The following is a 17,661-nucleotide window of genomic DNA, read 5'->3' as shown; positions in this document are numbered from 1 at the left end:
TACTCCCCCTCCCTCCCAGACTCTCAAACCTGGGAGGGAGGGGGAGATCCCGAGCCGCCGCGGCGTGCGAAACAGCTGATTCGCGCGCCGCTGCTCCCCCTCCCTCCCAGGTTTGAAAGCCTGGGAGGGAGGGCAAGTAGCGGCGCGCGAATCAGCTGTTTCGCGCGCCGTGGCAGTAGCAGCGGAGGTGAGCTAGGGCGGCCGGGGCACATATTTAGGGGCGGCATTCTGGTGCCGGCCATGCCGCCCCTAAAAATGTGCCGTCCCAAGCACCAGCTTGTTTTGCTGGTGCCTAGAGCCGGCCCTGCAAATCAGTCACACGAAGTATCCAAATATTTTCATAACCTTTAGTTTCCTTATTCCTTGGAAAATTTAAATTACAAGCTTTCCTTATAAAACGATTTCCTCCCTCCACCATGCGTGCATAGTGATGTGCTCTTGTAGGGTTCCACATGAACAACAGGAATCTGGCATTTTAAAAGAGCTTTAAAGCATGTCTTGACAGAATAGTTACACATTTAAAGAATTACTTGAACTTTGCAAACTTAGAGAAAAAAAGCTAAAAAGAGGCTAAATTTTGAGCCAATCAATCTAGAAATGAGGATTTGAATTGTTAAATGATAAATAAGAATCACAACCTAAGTATACCGCTCCCTCAATATAACACGACCCGATAGAACACAAATTCGGATATAACGCGGTAAAGCAGTGCTCCGGGGGGGGCGGGGCTGTGCACTCCGGTGGATCAAAGCAAGTTCAATATAACGCGGTAAGATCTTTTGGCTCCCGAGGACAGTGTTATATCGAGGTGTACTATAAGTTACTGGAGAAATTTACCCTCATTTATTTATTTTTATATAGATATATAGAGATATATCAATCACACAAATTTCCATTCCAAACAAAGGAGTATTTCAATGTTTTGTTACTTAGGTTTTTAGAAACACACACTTGTTTTTTATTAACATCATACACCCAAGGCATATCCCCAATCTTGTGTGTACACTGTTACTTCATTATAGAAACTCCTTAGGTTCAACAAAGATCATTTCCTCTGATATACTTGTAGTAAACTACTGTGTCAGGTATTTAATAGCTACTTTCCAATATACAATATGGGTACTATCATCCAGCTTTCTACCTGGGGCAGGAGTTTAACTGGGGCTCAAATATGCCATCTCAGTCTACCCAGACCTGAAGTAAAGGACATACCAAAAAATAACAGCATAGAAAGATTAAAGAGATATGTTATCATGGGCCATATCATTAGCTGATGTAAAACAGTGTAACTCCACTAACGTCAATGGAGCTATACCTATTTACACCAGCTAACAATATGGCCCAATGTCTTCAGCAAAGAACAACATTTCTCAAGTTTAAGCTTTGTATTTCTGATGTAAATTATGTGGCCCAAAATGAGAAGCAGTAGAATAGTACAGATCCAAGTTTTAAAATCTTTCCAACTCATTCCCTTCCCAAGTATTTTTAAAATAAGTATTTTTCTGCATCTTTACTCGATTACATAAATTGAAATGTCACTTTTTTTTTTTTTTGCTATTTAATGGTATCATGCCTAATTTCTGGATCCCTGGAAAATAACCCTAATCCTTTCACCGGTGTGAAACTGGTCATAAGTGAGTAGGCAGAAGTTCATGAGCTTGGAAGCAGTCTTAAAAGTTTAAGGTTTTGATGTGGAAGCATACAGGTTAAAAATCATTAACCACCAAATAAAGAAATTTCATTTAAACAAGTATTTTAAGTAATTTGTTTAAACCAAGTATTAGAGGCTTAACCTAATTAAATTCTATGAGAAACATTTATGCAATATTTTAAACCACTAGAAACAGCGTCCTTTTCCTTAACCCCCATACAGGGTATGTCTATACTACAGCTGGGAGTGTGCTTCCCAACGTGGGCACAAAGACATGCACTAGCTCTGCTCAAGCGAGACCACAAAAAATAGTAGGTTGGCCACAGTGGCAGCTCAGGAGACCCACCTGAGTACATACCCAGGGGGGTGGTAAGGATTGTACTCTGGCAGCTAGCTTTAACTGTTACCTGTGCCACTGTGGCCACACTGTTATTTTTAACACACTAAAAATAGCTGTGCTGGTGTGTGGCTGTGAAGCACCCTCCCAGCTTCAGTGGCTTCTACTTAAAAAACAATATAACAAAAACCCAGTAATATAAAATGTAGAGCTATACTCTGTAAAAATATGATCCCTGAATAAAAAAGGAGCACCTTCCTTGCTTATTGTTTTTCTCTCTGCTATTACTATCTTGTAAAGTGAGCAGCCCAAAGACAAGAGTTTCTGTCTCTATTCACAAATTCTAGGCTTACCAAAACATAGCAGTCATTGTAAGGATGACGTTTTACACAGCATAACTAGAACTGGAAGCAACTGATTTACTCAAAATTTAGAACCAGGTTTAAAATAGTAATGAAATGCCTGTGAGAATTGTACTACTCCCTACTTCCACATTTAGACTTTAAAAAAAAATAAAAATGCCAACTTAACTGCACAGGTCAAGTTTGCTCTCAAAAGATATTTTTTACTACTAATAAAGTACTACCCATATGTAAATGTCATTGCGCTCTCTCTCTCTCTCTCACACACACACAAAACATGCTTTCATATCTTTAATTCATTCATATTTTCCTGATTCCACAATATCCTTAACTTTATGCTTTTTAACACCAACATACTTAACCTACCACAAATAAATCGCACATGTTTCTCTAGAGATGAGATATTGTTTTAATTAACTAAAACAATATATTGAAAACAGAAAGCCCGGTTGGCCTGAATTCAAAACTGATTTAAAAACATATCAACTAGACAGTCCACTTTAAAAACAAACATGGTCACTGCTGCTAGCATACTCACTTCTGTTGTGCCTCTAAAGAAAGCAGCTCAGTTGTAATCCATGTTGGCAAGATGTATTGTATATTCACAAGGATTGCTTTCTGCCAGTGTGTCAAGGTTTCCTAGTCTTTGGCCACTGGTGGATGTGTTATGAAAGCTCCTTCTACTAAAACACGCCCACTTCCGTGACTCACCCAGGAGTTTCTTGTCTTTATTTTTTTTTTTTTTGTCAACTCTTGGTGGAAAACTGTTAACTAGGGGAATTCAGCTGTGTCATTCCTCTTACATGGCAACAGAAAATGTACTGTCTATGACCTAATGATCACTATTATCTTTGAATGAATAATTATGAAGTAGTAATTATAAATTTGTTTTAAAATAGCTCCAGTTAACTTCCAACTAATTTAAAACTAAATCACATTACAGAATTCTCTCTCCTTGATAAATCATGGATTCAGTGACAGAGAAAACACTACAGTGGAAGAGGTTCTGTCTGTCCCCCACTAGCCCTCTTCCTCAGTTTCTACCAAGCCATAACCAGCACCAGTAGGACCCATCACATATCTTTCATCTCTCTTGGCATAAATTCACAATTAATCCTGACAAGATGACTTATTACCAAGTAGTGTGCCAAGCACTGGGCATCTCCAGAAGGGTGTGTACAAAGGAATTCTTCCACTTCCGTAGCCCACAAAACAGTTGCAGAACCTTTTCACAGTGACTACTTCAGCCTAATGGCTCTAGATAACTCTCTATGCCACAAATTCCCACTACTGCCAGGAGAAAATCAAAAGATCTTTGTGGCAGCAGATCCCCTAGTTTTTCCTCTGCTGTATCTGAACACAGGGATTCCTCTATGGAGCTAGATTCAGCCTGTCCAGAGAGAGATCTCTCGATGCAGTGGCCTCCACGTCCCACCCAACCTACCCATTTGTACAGCAGAACTGCACCTACTCCACTGCCACCAGAACCTCCACAGGCTTAGGAACAAATCCAGCCCCACATCTACATGCACAGAGCTGGCTAATTTGGGGGAAACTTAACATGTCTCTACAGTAGCCAGCTAGTCACCCACATTTGGTTCAGCATATTTTCTGTCCTAATAGTCAGGAGAGGAAAGTGATTGTGTAAATACTTTGTTTTCCCAACATTTTATAAGCTTTGTTTGACACACTTTCACTTCGTTGCTCAGTATTAATTCATAATTTGAAGATTTGAGAGAAGAGACTACAGTATAGCCAAAGCAATACTCAGAAAGAGTCCCATCAGCAAAAATGCTGACATCTGATTAAAAACATTAGCAGTTCAAACACATTGATTTCTGCAAGGAAAAACTAGTATATTCCAAAACTAATGGAAATAGAGAATTACATTAAGTTAGAACTCATTTTTTCATCTAGCATTATTTACAAATCTTGGAAGTTTAACATGCCTGATTCAGAGATGCTAAACTGGAAAAAAAATGCTTCCAGAAATCTTATCCAGCACCCTGTTTCAGCAAAAATGGAGCAAGAACATCTCAGAAAGGCAAAGCAACACTACTATTACAGATCATATGGAAACAGCATCTTCTCACTAGAAGAGACTGGAACTCTATAATAAATAAATGGAATGCTTGGTGACCCAAGATGTGCTGCTATACAAAAGGCTTTTATTTCCTTATGTAGTTTACTAGTATTTACTGTTAACATTAAGCTGTTAAACATGATTTTGGCAATAATTTAATAGTTCAAGTGAGACTTTATTTAAAAGAATACTTAGTATTTATGAGCGCTGTTTGAATCTTTTTTACTTCAAGAACAGTTCTGAATACTTTCTGCCAAGTCTTTTTTAATCATTCCTACGAAGTACTGAGCCAGAACACTGTAGCACATCTCCTCAGCAACACAGGCTACTGCGAGTATGTCACACCTGTCCTCTGCTCTGGTTTCCCATAGAATTTAGAATCAAGTTCAAGGTCTTGGTCCTTATCTTCAAAGTGCTGCATGGGCTGGGCCCAGGATATCTAAAAGACCATCTAAAGCTCCAGGACAAAGACCATAGTCAACAACTACATTCCTCTGGCAAAATGGAACTCTCACTATCAAGAATAAAGCTTGCCTGTGTGGGAGACAGAACTTTTTCTGGGGACAGTCTGCGACTGTTGAATGAACTCCCCCAAGAACTAAGGGCTGTCACAAACCTTACCACTTTCTGCTTCAAGTGCAAGGTCCATTTCTTTAACCTTGCCTTTTCTAACACATAGCAACAGGTATATATCTCTCCTTTTTTTTTTTAAATCTAACAAAACAAGACACTACACAGCAAACACTTCTCCCCCAGGGAGAGGATTAAGGAACAAACACATGAGAGATGCCTAGTCACACTGCACAGATTCTATGATGATGAGCACAGTAAAAGAACCTAAACAGAATAGCCAGGTAGAAAAATGCATGTACTTCCTTTAGAGAATCGCTACAAATCAACCTCTCCCTCTTTCTCTCTCTCTTTCTTTCCCCTTTCCCCACTCTATACAGCTTGGAGGGTGCTCTATTATATGTATTCTGGTGCCTCTCACAATGTGCAAAGTGCTGTCTGAAAAAATAGGAAGATACAATCCCTGTCCCAAAGACCTTACAATCTAAGGGCTTAATTCTCAAAAACACTCAAGCACACGAATAACTTCACTACATACTAAATCGAGGTTAGTAACTTGAAATGTAGACATGAAATGTTGTTTTCTCCTACGGTACTGTACTTATTTTGGGTGGGAAAGTCACATTGACTTTCACTGGGACTTGTGCTCTTAAGTCATATAGGCACTTTTAAAATCCCTACCCTTTATTCCTAATTCTCATAGGCTGTAGTCAATAAATAAATAAAATAAAAAGTTGATGGGTTCAGGGGACTGAAAGTGCAATATGGAGCCTTCCACTTTTAGATAATTTTTAATACAAACCATTACTTAGTTTGCCATGCCTGTTCAATTGTCTGCAAGAGGTGAGTTTATGGTACTTATCCAGTTCCTAGTGACAACATGCCCAATACACAAAAGATATAATCACAATTGGTTTCCTTGTTGGCAATCTGTTCAGATACCCCAATGAATGAAGGGCCAAGGAAACTGATGTACCCTCTAACCCCAAGAACATATTTCCTTTCTCAACACAAAGTCAAAGCTAGGATACATTGACAGGATGGTCAGAAAGAAGCTTGCACGGCTACTGGCCATGCTGCATCTCTCCAGTATTTTTTGCAAACACTAAATTCACTTTAAACGAAGAACAAAATCTAATAAAATCATTAAAATGAAAGGGGGGAAATCCTTTATGTTTTATTTGAGGCAAAGTGTTATATAGTGTATATCTTTCTCTGTGGCCATCTTTCATCAATTTAAAATTGTTTTGGAAAGGCTGTTTCTAAAAATATAGATAGAGTATTGAGGATAACCTATTTCCATACACAATACTTGTCCTTTTCTTACAATACCAGTCTAAATGACAGAATTCCCCTTCTGTTAACTAGAGTGAAAACACTCGTGAATGGAAAGAACAAAACCTTGCTGGTTTAGTCATACATTTCCTGCTTCCCCATGTGACCTGTAAAATGGAATCTTACGTTCAACAGTAAGAAACTTCCACAAGTCTTGAACATTTAACCAAGATCCTGTTTTATTTCTGCTGAAAAATCTTAATTGTTTTACATCAGAGGTATACTTTTAGTGTTTTCAACTTGAGGGACAAATATTTCAGAAAGGTCAAGAGGCCACAATAAATAGCTTTGGGACAGATTCTCTGCTCTGTTCAGCTTCCTTTGTGACACGCAGGTGTTGCACAGGGAGCAAAAACCATCTGCAAATCCCTTGCTGAGATTCCCATCATGCAGGGCCAACATAACTGGCCTCTTTGCCTCCTTCCCTGAAGCCTCTGGTGGAAAGGGAAATGCTGTGGGCAGGATTGGAAAATGTTGTTTTCTGCCTATCCCCAGCTAGTACATAATCCTTACAGGACTGTTCCCAAATGTCACAAGTTAGTGCAGCCCCCAAGCTGCTGTAACCTCACCTGGAGCAAAGAATAAGAGAGCAGAAACAAAAGCTCTTTGAGATGTGTTGTCCATATGTATTTTATTCCTCACTCAGTGTATATGTGTCCCATGTGCTTGTGATCAGATCTTTGGGACAGTTATGTCTGTTGGGGCCACGCACGAGCTCTAAGTCTCCTCATACTCCCATATCAAGGGCACAAAGTGTGGAGTGGCTCAACCACCACTCAGATTCTTTGTCAACAAAGACTCCAGATTTTAGAATACTCTACTAGCAAGGAACACGTGTTTGAACAACACATTCTGAAGAATTCCAGTTACTGCAAGGTAAATAAAAAACGGTTACTCACTTTCTCATGACTGTTGTTCTTCGAGATGTGTTGTTCATATCCATTCCAACCAGGTGTGTACGTGCCGCGTGCACGCCAGCTGGAAGATTTTCCCTTTGCAGCATCTATAGGGTCGGCCTGGGTGCTCCCTGGAGTGACGCCTTCATAGTGCCCAATATAGGGCCCTGCTGACCCTCCACCCCCTCAGTTCCTTCTGAGGGTGGGTATTGGAATGGACATGAACAACACATCTCGAAGAACAACAGTTATGAGAAAGTGAGTAACCATTTTTTCTTCTTCGAGTGATTGTTCATGTCCATTCCAACCAGGTGACTCAAGCCAAAGCTCAGGAGGTGGGGTCAGAGTTATGCACTGATTGGAGCACAGCGTGTTCAAAGGCCCCATCATCTCTGGCCTGTTGTGTAATTGCATAGTGCTTCGTGAATGTATGTATTGAGGACCACGTGGCCGCCCTGCAGATTTCCTGGGTGGGGACTTGCACCAGGAACACTGCCGAGGAGGCCTGGGCCCTGGTAGAGTGGGTGGTAATCGGCAGGGCAGGCATCCTTGCCAGGCCGTAACACTCCCGAACGCAGGATGTGATCCACAACGAGATGCATTGAGAAGATACAGGGAGACCTTTCATTCTGTCCACCAGGGCCACAAAGAGTTGAATGGACTTCTGGAACGGCTTAGTCCTCTCTACATAGAAGACTAGGGCCTTACGTACATCCAGTGAGTGCAGCCTGCGCTCCCTATCGGAGGAGTGTGGCTTAGGATAAAACACTGGGAGGAAGATGTCCTGGCCCATGTGAAACTGGGAGACAACCTTAGGGAGAAAGGCCGGGTGAGGTCTGAGTTGGACCTTGTCCTTATGAAAAACTGTGTAAGGAGGCTCGGATGTGAGGGTCCTGAGCTCCGATACCCATCTAGCTGAGGTAACTGCCACGAGGAACACGACCTTGTACAAGAGATAGAGCAGGGAGCAGGTCGCTAGTCGTTCGAATGGAGGGCCCATAAGTCTGGAGAGGACCAGATTAAGGTCCCAGGCCGGGACAGGCTGACACGTCTGCGGAAAGAGCCTGTCTAGGCCCTTGAGGAAACGACTCACTAGTCGTGTGAAGACCGAAAAGCCGTCTGTGCCCGGATGGAAGGCGGAGATGGCGGCTAAGTGGAAGTTATCGATGATAGGGACAGGGACCTATTGTTTTAGGTGAAAGAGGTAGTCCAGTATGAACGGTATGGGGGTTGGCAACAACAACTGACTGCATTGCTCCACCCAGATGGAGAACCTCTTCCACTTGGCAAGGTACGTTGCCCTGCTGGAGAGCTTTCTACTACCAATAAGGACTTGTCTGACTTGATACGAGCATGACAGCTCCATGGTGTTTAGCCATGGAGCATCCAGGCCGTTAGGTGGAGCGACTCTAGATTCAGGTGCATAAGTCTGCCATGGTCCTGCGTGATCAGATCCGGGACCAGCGGTAAAGTGAGTGGTGCTGCTACGGACAGTCACAGGAGCAACGTGAACCAGTGCTGGCGTGGCCACGCTGGTGCTATCAGTATGACTCGGGCCCAGTCCCTGCGGATCTCGAGGAGCACCTTGTGGACCAGCGGAATTGGCGGAAAAGCATAAAGCTAGCGGCCCATGGGAGAATGAAAGCATCCGCGATGGATCCCAGACTATGACTCATGAGGGAGCAGAATAGCTGACATTTCCTGTTGCTGCGGGTGGCGAACAGGTCTATCTGGGGAGAGCCCCAGATATGGAAGATTGGGCTCACCACATCCGGCTGGAGGGACCATTCATGGCCGTGGAAGGTCCGGCTGAGACTGTCCGCCAGCTCGTTTTGCACTCCTGGGAGGTACAATGCCTGCAGGAGGATTGAGTGCTCCACACAGAAGTCCTACAGTGCGAGGGCTTCCCGGCATAGGGGAGAGGAGCGTGCACCCCCGTTTGTTGATATAAAACATCGCTGAGGTGTTGTCCGTGAGGACTGAGATGCACCTGCCTGTTATGTGGGTTTTGAAAGTGTGGCCTGCCAGCCATACTGCTCTCAGTTCTCTGACATTGATGTGCAGAGCGAGGTCCTCCTGAGACCAGAGGCCTTGAGTCCTGAGGTCCTCTAGATGAGCACTCCAGCCCAGATCCGAGGCGTCTGTCACAAATGAGAGAGAGGGCTGAGAGCTGGCAAAGAGCACTCCCGCACAAACCACTTGCAGGTCGAGCCACCATAGGAGGGAGTCCAACACTGGGTCCAAATCCTCCTCCACCTGCTCAGCCTGTATCCCCAGGCTTTGAGCGGCCCATCTCAATAGCTGCTGGAGAACACGGTTGTCCTCGAGAGCTGGGGCCTTTGATGTCCCCGCGACCGCTTCATCCGGCGAAGACAAGGATGAGAGGATGGGTAGCGGGCCCTGTTTGCTACCCACGGCCCCTCTGGAGTCCCTCGGCACATGATACTCGAGCTGCGGTGCCGGTACTGATGGGGGGGTTGGCACCGCAGCTGGTGCCAGGGCCTACAAATCTGGCGGTGCTGAGCCCGACAGTGCTGGCAGGGTTGAAGTTGGAGCCCCTGGCGGTGGAGTTGTCTGAAGAGATGGTGCCAGAGCTGGCTATGCCAGTGGTGCCGCTGCCTCGGATGGTGGTGCCGGCACGGTCTATGGCACGAAAGATGCCAAAGACACCAATGCAGTCCTGGATCGCGGACCATCGACTTGGCCCTGTTTCTGATGGTAAGCCCAGGGTGTCCAGAAGGGCCATTGAGCAGACAGTTGCCACTGTTGCTGCCACGGTGAAAGGTATGGCTGTTGACTCCGTTGAGACCTTGAACTCCTGCTCCGCGATCTGCTGTAGCAATAAGAGTCCGCCTCCGACTCTGAGATCTCTGAGTACGAGGACCACAGAAAAGCAGTACCCTGGGTCACCAGCGAGCAGTGCCGCGAAGCCAAGGAACGATGCGGCCCTTCTGTCTGCACGGGCAGTGCCTAGGGCGGTGATGATGGAGACTGGCGCACCATCATGGCAGGCTTGCCCCTGGAGTGGAACGGGGGGCGCACGGTCACTGGCGACTTGTCCCTCCTTTGTGGGGAGGACGGCACCAGGAGGTGCATCAGGTCTGTGGCCGCCTTGAACGCCTCCGGTGTCGACAGTAGCTGTATGTTACCTTGGTGGTCCGGGGACCAAGGAGGGTTCGGACTCAACTGGACCCTGGCTGGGACAGGAGTCAACGAGACCCTAGGCGGAAGGAAGGAGGGGGCAGTCTGTCCCGACACACTCGTGGACACAGCAGACCCCTTAGCTTTCGAGACGGGCGATCGACCCCTCACTGGCCTCTTCTTCTTTACTAGCACCGAGGATGGAGAGCGGTGCCGTGCTGAGGCCGACTTCTTATGGCCCGAGCCATGGCAGTGCCAGGGGGCCTTAGAGACCTTAGTCGAAGCCGTTTTGCGCGCCATTGGTGCCAGAGCGCTGCGCACCAATGAGAACATGCTCGGTGCCAGTTCAGTGGGTCCTGGGTCGGAGTGTGGCCTCAATGTCACCTCCATCAACAGGAATTTTAGTCTCTGTTCCCGGTCTTTGAGGGTTCTGGGACGGAAACCCTTGCAGATACAGCACTTCTCCTTCTGGTGACTCTCACCAAGGCACCGCAAGCAGGAAGAGTGAGGATCACTCTTGGGCATAAACTTGCCACAGGCCTTGCAGAGCTTAAACCCTGGAGACCCGGGCATACCCCAGGAGGGGGAACGTTGTGGGGGGGGCCCCCAAACCAACTAACTATAACTATAAGGAACTATTAACTAACTGAGAAACTATATACATGGTATGCTATCAGACACTGCTAGAGCACTTGCTGTGGGAGCGAGCAAAGTTCCAGCTAGCCATCATCGGCGGTAAGAAGGAACTGAGGGGGAGGAGGGTCGTCAGCGCCCTATATTGGGCGCCATGAAGGCGCTATGACGTTGCAGTCTATATGGTTTTATAAAAATATGCTAATGAGTATAATATAAATATACTGTAACTGGAATATGCTTCATGCAAAAGGTCTCTTGTAAGGTATCATTACAAATCTTATAATCTACTTAGTGTGATCATCCTATTTGTATAAATGTACCACTCATATCTGAAACTAGAAATATGAAATATAACTCTGAGGGCCTATTGTAATTATGCAAAGTGTGAGCCATTAATGGTGGTTTGGAATCTTAATGACTCCTATTAACAGGACAATTGTCTGCAGATGGCCGTTTACCTGTAAGTCTTCTTGTATATGTTTGTGCGGGCAAGTGGGCAATGAAGTCTTGCAATGACATGTGATCATGTCACCTGAACTGGAATCCATCTTTAACCTGGTGTCTTTCCATTGAGAAGGAGGGGGTGGGAACCCAGAGAGGGACAAAGGATTCCCCCCTTATGTAAAAGATATATAAAGGGGTGGAACAGAACAAAGTGGAAGGAGCCATCATGAAGAATCCCCTAGCTACCACCTGAGCTGGAACAAGAGCTGTACCGGGGAAAGAATTGTGCCCAGGCCTGGAAGGTGTCCAATCTGAGGAAAAAACTTACTGAAGCATCTCTGAGGGTGAGATTATCTGTATTTAGTTTGATTAGACATAGATTTGCACATTTTATTTTGCTTGGTGACTTATTTTGTTCTGTCTGTTACTACTTGGAACCACTTAAATCCTACTGCCTGTATTTAATAAAATCACTTTTTACTTATTAATGAACTCAGAGTATGTATTAATACCTGGGGGAGCAAACAACTGTGCATATCGCTCTATCAGGAGCAAGGGCATGGCAGGCTCAGGGGAGGCTGCGGGAGGAGTGGAGTGGGGGCTGGGCCTGTGGCAGAGCCAGAGGTTGAGCAGTGAGCACCCCTCAGCACATTAGAAAGTGGGCGCCTGTAGTTCTAGCCCCGGAGTCGATGCCTATATAAGGAGCCGCATATTAACTTCTGAAGAGCCGCATGTGGCTCCAGAGCCTCAGGCTGGCCACCCCTGGTGACGACACTTCTCCCATCGGCATAGTTAATCTACTTCCCCAAGAGGCAGTAGCTATGTCAACAAGAGAAGCCCTCCTGTTGACATAGTGCTATCCACACGGGATGTTAGGTCAGCATAACTACGTCGCTCAGAGGTGTGGATTTTTCCTGGAGCAATGCAGTTATACCGATAAAGGTCTGTAGTGTAGACCTGGCCTCAGTCTCTCAGCTATGGGTGGTGGAAAGGAAGAAAAGTGGTTGGGCAGTTCCATCTTTATGCCCTCAATACCGGAGCATAAGCCCACTCCAGGTTCACATGTGGCCCCAACAGATCCTCCTGGCCAAAAGACTGTCATCAAATACACACCAGGATTAGATTATTATATTTATAGATACACATACATATAGAGAGAGACATAGACAAGTGTTCAAAGAAGAACATTAAACAGATAACCAATATACATAGTGAACTTCAACTAATAATCAAAAATCCAAAACCTTAACTGACCTGCATTTCTCACACTGGCTGCTTACCAGTTAAGTCTACAGGACTCAGGCCTGGTCTACACTATGATTTTAGGTCAAATTTAGCAGCATTACCTCGATTTAACCCTGGACCCATCCACATGACAAAGCCATTTTTTTTTTTTTTTTTACTTAAAGGGCTCTTTAAATCTATTTCTTTACTCCACCTCCGATGAGGGGATTAGTGCTGAAATCGGCCTTGCCGGGTCGAATTTGGGGTAGTGTGGACGCAATTCGACGGTATTGGCCTCCAGGAGCTATCCCAGAGTGCTCCATTGTGACCGCTCTGGACAGCGCTCTCAACTCAGATGCACTGGCCAGGTAGACAGGAAAAGGCCCGCAAACTTTTGAATCTCATTTCCTGTTTGGCTAGCGTGGCAAGGTGCAGGTGAGTGCAGATCTCATCAGCAGAGGTGACCATAATGGAGTCCCAGAATCGCAAAAGAGCTCCAGCATGGACGGAACGGGAGGTACGGGATCTGATCGCCGTATGGGGAGATGAATCCGTGCTAGCTGAACTCCGTTCCAGTAAACGAAATTCCAAAACATTAGAAAAAGTCTCAAAGGGCATGAAGGACAGAGGCCATAACAGGGACGCAAAGCAGTGCCACGTGAAAATTAAGGAGCTAAGGCAAGCCTACCAAAAAATCAGAGAGGCAAACGGCCGCTCTGAGTCTGAGCCGCAAACATGGTGCTTCTATGATGAGCTGCATGCCATGCTATGGGGTGCAGCCACCACTACCCCAACCCTGTGCTTTGACTCCGTCAATGGAGAAGCACGCAACACGGAAGCGGGTTTTGGAGACGAGGAAGATAATGATGAAGAGATTGAAGATAGCTCACAGCAGGAATCGGAGAAACTGGTTTCCCCAACAGCCAGGATATGTTTTTCACCCTAGACCTGGAGCCAGTAACCCCCGAACCCACCCAAGGCGGGTCTCCCGGACCCTGAAGGCGGAGAAGGGACCTCTGGTGAGTGTACCTTTGTAAATATTACACATGGTTTAAAAGCAAGCATGTTTAATGATTAATTTGCCCTGGCATTCACGGGCAGTACAGCTCCTGGAAAAGTCTTAACATGTCTGGGGATGGAGCGGAAATCCTCCAGGGACATTTCCATAAAGCTCTCCTGGATGTACTCCCAAAGCCTTTGCAAAAGTTTCTGGGGAGGGCAACCTTATTCCGTCCACCATGGTAGGACACTTTCCACACCAGGCCAGTAGCACGTAGTCTGGAATCATTGCATAACAAAAGCATGGCAGCACATGGTCCCGGTGTTTGCTGACATTCAAACAACATCCGTTCCTTATCTCTCTAAGTTATCCTCAGGAGAGCGATAGCATTCATGGTCACCTGGTTGAAATAGGGTGATTTTATTAAGGGGACATTCAGAGGTGCCCATTCCTGCTCAGCTGTTTGGCTGTGGCTGAACAGAAATGTTCCCCGCTGTTAGCCACGCGGTGGGAGGAGGGATGAAGCGATCATGTTTGGGGGGGGGGTATTTGGGTTTGTGCTGCACACTAACCTGCAAACTGCAGCCCCTCCTTTTAAATTGTCAACCCATTTTAAATGGCCCACCCAATGGCCCCTTGGTAAGGGAAATGAGGGCGCTGCTGTTTGAAACCATTCCCACATGTTATGAAGGTTAAAGAAGCCAAAAGACTGTGGCTTACCATGGCTGCCTGCAAGCCAAATTCTGTTGCCTGGCACTGCATGAGTGATATCTCACACCAAACCGGCAGGCCCTCAATATAAGAGGCAAAATGCGACCTTGTAGCGAAAGCACGTGTTATGTAATGTGAACAGCAAGGTTTAATGTGAAAGTCTACCCACTGTTCTCTAAAATGTGTCTTTTTAACTACCACTCTCCCTTTTCCTCCACCAGCTGCAAATGTTTCTCCTTCACAGAGGCTAGCGAAGATTAGAAGGCGAAAAAAAAACACACTCGGGATGAAATGTTCTCTGAGCTCCTGCTGTCCTCCCACACTGACAGAGCACAGCAGAATGCGTGGAGGCAGACAATGTCAGAGTGCAGGAAAGCACAATATGAACGCGAGGAGAGGTGGCAGGCTGAAAAGAGTAAGTGGCGGGCTGAAGATGATAGGTGGCATCAGCTTGCTGACAGAAGGCAGGAGTCAATGCTCAGGCTGCTGGAGGATCAAACTCTCATGCTCCAGTGTATGGTTGAGCTACAGGAAAGGCAGCAGGAGCACAGACTGCCGCTACAGCCCCTGTGTAATCAACAGCCCTCCTCCCAAAGTTCCATAGCCTCCTCACCCAGACGCCCAAGAACGCGGTGGGGGGCCTCCGGCCACCCAGCCATTCCACCCCAGAGGATTGCCCAAGCAACAGAAGGCTGGCCTTCTACAAGTTTTAAAGTGCAGTGTGGTCTTATCCTTCCCTCCTCCCCCACCCCACCCGGTGCTTCCCTCCTCCCCCACCCCTCCCGGGCTACCTTGGCAGTTGTCCCCCTATTTGTGTGATGAATTAATAAAGAATGCATGAATGTGAAGCAACAATGACTTTATTGCCTCTGCAAGTGGTGATCAAAGGGGGGAGGGGAGGGTGGCTAGCTTACAGGGAAGTAGAATGAACCAAGTGGGGGGTTTCATCAAGGAAAAACAAACAGAACTTTCACACCATAGCCTGGCCAGTCATTAAACTGGGTTTCACAGCTTCTCTGACGCGCACCGCGCCATCCTGTACTCTTCTAAGGGCCCTGGTGTCTGGCTGCGCGTAATCAGCGGCCAGGCAATTTGCCTCAACCTCCCACCCTGCCATAAACATCTCCCGCCTACTCTCACAGATATTGTAGAGCGCACTGCAAGCAGTAATAACAATGGGAATATTGGTTTCGCTGAGGTCTATCCGAGTCTAAAAGCGTGCTGGTGCAGTTTACTAACATCCAAATGCACATCTACCACCATTCTGCACTTGCTCAGCCTGTAGTTGAACAGCTCCAGACTACTGTCCAGGCTGCCTGTGTATGGCTTCATGAGCCACGGGAGCAAGGGGTAGGCTGGGTCCCCAAAGATAAGTATTGGCATTTCAACATCCCCAACAGTTATTTTCTGGTTTGGGAAGAAAGTCCCTTCCTGCAGCTTTTGAAACAGACCAGAGTTCCTGAAGACGCGAGCGTCATGTACCTTTCCCGGCCATCCCACGTTGATGTTGGTGAAACGTCCCTTGTGATCCACCAGTGCTTGCAGCAGCATTGAAAAGTACCCCTTTCAGTTTATGTACTCGCTGGCTTGGTGCTCCAGTGACAAGATAGGGATATGGGTTCCGTCTATTGCCCCACCACAGTTAGGGAATCCCATTTCAGCAAAGCCATGCACTATGACCACACATTTCCCAGAGTCACTACCCTTGATATCAGCAGCTCTTTGATTGTGTTGGCTACTTGGATCACAGCAGCCCCCACAGTAGATTTGCTCACTCCAAATTGATGCCCTACTGACCGGTAGCTGTCTGGCATTGCAAGCTTCCACAGGGCTATCACCACTCACTTCTCAACTGTGAGGGCTGCTCTCATCTTGGTATTCTGGCGCTTCATGGCAGAGGAAAGCAAATCACAAAGTTCCATGAAGTGCCCTTATGCATGCGAAAGTTTCGCAGCCACTGGGAATCGTCCCAGACCTGCAACACTATGCAGTCCCACCAGTCTGTGCTTGTTTCCCGGGCCCAGAATCAGCGTTCAACGGCATGAACATGCCCCATTAACACCATGATGTGCACACTGCCGGGGCCCGTACTTTGTGAGAAGTCTATGTCCATGTCTATGTCTTCATCACTCTCGTCACCACGCTGCCATCCCCTCCTCGCCTGGTTTTGCTTTGGTAGGTTCTGGTTCTGCATATACTCCAGGATAATGCGTGTGGTGTTTATAGTGCTCATAACTGCTGCAGTGATCTGAGCGGGTTCCATGATCCCAGGGCTATGGCGTCTGGGCTGAAAAAAGGCGTGAAACGATTGTCTGCCATTGCTTTGATGGAGGGAGGGGTGACTGACAACATGGCTTACAGGAATTAAAATCAACAAAGGGGGTGGCTTTGCATCAAACACAAACAACTGTCACCCAGAATGGCCCCCTCAAGGATTGAACTCAAAACCCTGGGTTTAGGAGGCCATTGATTTCATGAAGGGAGGGAGGGTGGAAGGGAGGAAGAAAATGAATACAAAACAAATCAGGTCTATTTCTTGTTTTGATCTACTCCATCTATCTTTTACATCTTAGGCTGGCAGCAGATGGTGCAGTACGACTGCTAACCAACATCATCTCCTGGGTATTCAGCAGAAGATGGGAATGACCTGGCAGAGTCACTCCCATGACTGTCCAGGCTGCCCTTTTAGGTCGGCTAAAAGAGCACCCAAGAATACGACGACGACGGCTACCAGTCGTAATGCACCGTCTGCTGCCAAAAGGCAATGAGCTGCTGCTGTGTAGCAATGCAGTCCCACGTCTGCCAGCACCCAGGAGACGTATGTGATGGTGAGCTGAGCAGGCTCCATGCTTGCCGTGGTATGGCGTCTGCACAGGCAACCCAGGAAAAAAGGCACGAAACGATTGTCTACCGTTGCTTTCGGGGTGAGAGGGCTGATGATATGTACCCAGAATCACCCACGACACTGTTTTTGCCCTATCAGGCATTGGGATCTCAACCCAGAATTCCAATGGGCAGCGGAGACTGCGGGAACTGTGGGATAGCTACCCACAGCTACCCACAGTGCAATGCTCTGGAAGTCGACGCTAGCCTCGGTATTGTGGACGCAGTCCGCCAACTTAATGCACTTAGAGCATTTTGTGTGGGGACACACACAATCAACTGTATAAAAACGATTTCTAAAAAACCAACCTCTATAAATTCGACCTAATTTCATAGTGTAGACATACCCTCACTTGAGAGAGATCTCTGCCAGAATTTCCATGAACTT

At 46.4% G+C, this 17,661-nt stretch overlaps 1 protein-coding gene across 2 annotated transcripts in view; it reads right to left on the bottom strand.

The window, feature by feature from the left end:
- The window catches only part of ZC3H12B (zinc finger CCCH-type containing 12B), a 105,068-nt gene that overhangs the window by 26,839 nt on the left and 60,568 nt on the right, over positions 1-17,661 (bottom strand). The window contains exon 1 of one of the 2 annotated variants that reach the window (XM_034781277.1): positions 2,889-2,993. The exons of the other annotated variant lie outside the window; for it this stretch is intronic. The gene's annotated coding sequence lies outside the window, so the exon portion shown is untranslated. Of the gene's footprint in view, positions 1-2,888; positions 2,994-17,661 lie in introns of those variants that run through there. 2 annotated transcript variants of the gene reach the window in all.

The sequence above is a fragment of the Trachemys scripta genome, chromosome 9 (assembly GCF_013100865.1).
Source record: "Trachemys scripta elegans isolate TJP31775 chromosome 9, CAS_Tse_1.0, whole genome shotgun sequence".
Taxonomy (NCBI): domain Eukaryota; kingdom Metazoa; phylum Chordata; order Testudines; family Emydidae; genus Trachemys; species Trachemys scripta.
The sequence above is the reverse complement of the archived record's forward strand: the minus strand, read 5'-3'. Positions and strand labels throughout refer to the sequence as shown.